General features: G+C 48.1%; 8 non-coding genes across 8 annotated transcripts; all 8 read left to right on the forward strand.

The window, feature by feature from the left end:
- Positions 1-58: 58 nt before the first annotated feature.
- LOC118347413 lies at positions 59-177 on the forward strand. The gene has a single exon (XR_004800626.1). It is a non-coding gene; the product is annotated as a 5S ribosomal RNA (ribosomal RNA).
- Positions 178-366: 189 nt separating this feature from the next.
- LOC118347408 lies at positions 367-485 on the forward strand. The gene has a single exon (XR_004800621.1). It is a non-coding gene; the product is annotated as a 5S ribosomal RNA (ribosomal RNA).
- A 190-nt stretch (positions 486-675) lies between these two features.
- Positions 676-794, forward strand: LOC118347410. The gene has a single exon (XR_004800623.1). It is a non-coding gene; the product is annotated as a 5S ribosomal RNA (ribosomal RNA).
- A 186-nt stretch (positions 795-980) lies between these two features.
- Positions 981-1,099, forward strand: LOC118347412. Its single transcript, XR_004800625.1, has one exon. It is a non-coding gene; the product is annotated as a 5S ribosomal RNA (ribosomal RNA).
- Positions 1,100-1,290: 191 nt separating this feature from the next.
- LOC118347411 lies at positions 1,291-1,409 on the forward strand. The gene has a single exon (XR_004800624.1). It is a non-coding gene; the product is annotated as a 5S ribosomal RNA (ribosomal RNA).
- Positions 1,410-1,599: 190 nt separating this feature from the next.
- Positions 1,600-1,718, forward strand: LOC118347409. The gene has a single exon (XR_004800622.1). It is a non-coding gene; the product is annotated as a 5S ribosomal RNA (ribosomal RNA).
- Positions 1,719-1,908: 190 nt separating this feature from the next.
- On the forward strand, positions 1,909-2,027 carry LOC118347414. The gene has a single exon (XR_004800627.1). It is a non-coding gene; the product is annotated as a 5S ribosomal RNA (ribosomal RNA).
- Positions 2,028-2,217: 190 nt separating this feature from the next.
- On the forward strand, positions 2,218-2,334 carry LOC118347415 (the record flags this gene model as incomplete). Its single annotated transcript, XR_004800628.1, has 1 exon — positions 2,218-2,334. It is a non-coding gene; the product is annotated as a 5S ribosomal RNA (ribosomal RNA).

Raw genomic sequence — 2,334 nt, forward strand, 5'->3', positions numbered from 1 at the left:
GGGAAGGACGCTAGTATGTCGCTCAAGGATTATATGAATTTTAAGTAATTAGTTTGATGGGTGCGATCATACCAGCACTAATGCACCGGATCCCATCAGAACTCCGCAGTTAAGCGTGCTTGGGCGAGAGTAGTACTAGGATGGGTGACCTCCTCGGAAGTCCTCGTGTTGCACCCCTCGTTTTTGTTTTTTCCGCCTTGCAAGAGGAATTGACAAGAACGACCACTCGGGAGTGGATTTTTGGGAAAATCTCGCCCTGCCCAACGCGTAGCGGTGGGTTTGGATCAGATCTCCGTTTGGATTGGGATGGGAAGGACGCTAGTATGTCGCTCAAGGATTATTTGAATTTTAAGTAATTAGTTTGATGGGTGCGATCATACCAGCACTAATGCACCGGATCCCATCAGAACTCCGCAGTTAAGCGTGCTTGGGCGAGAGTAGTACTAGGATGGGTGACCTCCTGGGAAGTCCTCGTGTTGCACCCCTCGTTTTTGTTTTTTCCGCCTTGCGAGAGGAATTGACAAGAAGGACCAATTGACAAGTGGATTTTTCGAAAAATCGCGCCCTGCCCATCGCGTAGCCAAGGGTTTGGATCAGATCTCCGTTTGGATTGGGTTCGGAAGGACGCTAGTATGTCGCTCAAGGATTATTTGAATTTTAAGTAATTAGTTTGATGGGTGCGATCATACAAGCACTAATGCACCGGATCCCATTAGAACTCCGCAGTTAACCGTGCTTGGTTGAGAGTAGTACTAGGATGGGTGACCACCTCGGAAGTCCTCGTGTTGCACCCCTCGTTTTTGTTTTTTCCGCCTTGCGAGATAAATTGACAAGAAGGACCACTCGGGGGTGGATTTTTTGGGAAGCCACATACATCAGCGTAAAACAAGTTTTAAAGATGAATCCTCGTTGAATTGGGGTCGGAGACACTAATATGTAAACTCAGAGATTATTTAATTTTTTAAGCAGTGAATTTTGATGGGTGCGATCATACCAGCACTAATGCACCGGATCCCATCAGAACTCCGCAGTTAAGCGTGCTTGGGCGAGAGTAGTACTAGGATGGGTGACCTCCTGGGAAGTCCTCGTGTTGCAACCCTCGTTTTTGTTTTTTCCGCCTTGCGAGAGGAATTGACAAGAAGGACCAATTGACAAGTGGATTTTTCGAAAAATCGCGCCCTGCCCATCGCGTAGCCAAGGGTTTCGATCAGATCGCCGGTTCGCATTGGGATCAGAAATACGCATGTAGGTCGCTCTAGGATTATATGAATTTTAAATAATTAGTTTGATGGGTGCGATCATACCAGCACTAATGCACCGGATCCCATCAGAACTCTGCAGTCAAGCTTGCTTGGGCGAGAGTAGTACTAGGATGGGGGACCTCCTCGGATGTCGTCGTGTTGCACCCCTCGTTTTTGTTTTTTCCGCATTGCGAGAGGAATTTACAAGAAGGACAACTTGGGAGTTGATTTTTAGGAAAATCGCGCCCTGCCCATCGCGTAGCCAAGGGTTTCGATCAGATCACCGGTTCGCATTGGGATCGGAAATACGCTAGTAGGTCGCCTTAGGATTATATGAATTTTAAATAATTGGATTGATGGGGGCGATCATACCAGCACAAATGCACCGGAACCCATCAGAACTCCGCAGTTAAGCGTGCTTGGGCGAGAGTAGTACTAGGATGGGTCACCTCCTGGGAAGTCCTCGTGGTGCACCCCTCGTTTTTGTTTTTTCCGCCTTGCGAGAGGAATTGACAAGAAGGACAACTCGGGAGTGGATTTTTAGGAAAATCGCGCCCTGCCCATCGCGTAGCTATGGGTTTCGATCAGATCGCCGGTTCGCATTGGGATCGGAAATATGCTAGTAGGTCGCCCTAGGATTATATGAATTTAAAATAATTACTTTGATGGGTGCGATCATACCAGCACTAATGCACCGGATCCCATTAGAATTCGGCAGTTAACCGTGCTAGGGCGAGAGTAGTACTAGGATGGGTGACCTCCTGGGAAGTCCTCGTGTTGCACCCCACGTTTTTGTTTTTTCCGCCTTGGGAGAGGCATTGACAATAAGGACAACTCGGGAGTGGATTCTTAGGAAAATCGCGCCCTGCCCATCTCGTAGCTATTGGTTTCGATCAGATCGCCGGTTCGCATTTGGATCGGAAAGACGCTAGTACGTCACACTTGGATTATATGAATTTTAAGTAATTAGTTTGATGGGTGCGATCATACCAGCACTAATGCACCTGATCCCATCAGAACTCCGCAGTTAAGCGTGCTTGGGCGAGAGTAGTACTAGGATGGGTGACCTCCTGGGAAGTCCTCGTGTTGCACC

The sequence above is a fragment of the Juglans regia genome, unplaced genomic scaffold (assembly GCF_001411555.2).
Source record: "Juglans regia cultivar Chandler unplaced genomic scaffold, Walnut 2.0 Scaffold_866, whole genome shotgun sequence".
Classification (NCBI taxonomy): domain Eukaryota; kingdom Viridiplantae; phylum Streptophyta; class Magnoliopsida; order Fagales; family Juglandaceae; genus Juglans; species Juglans regia.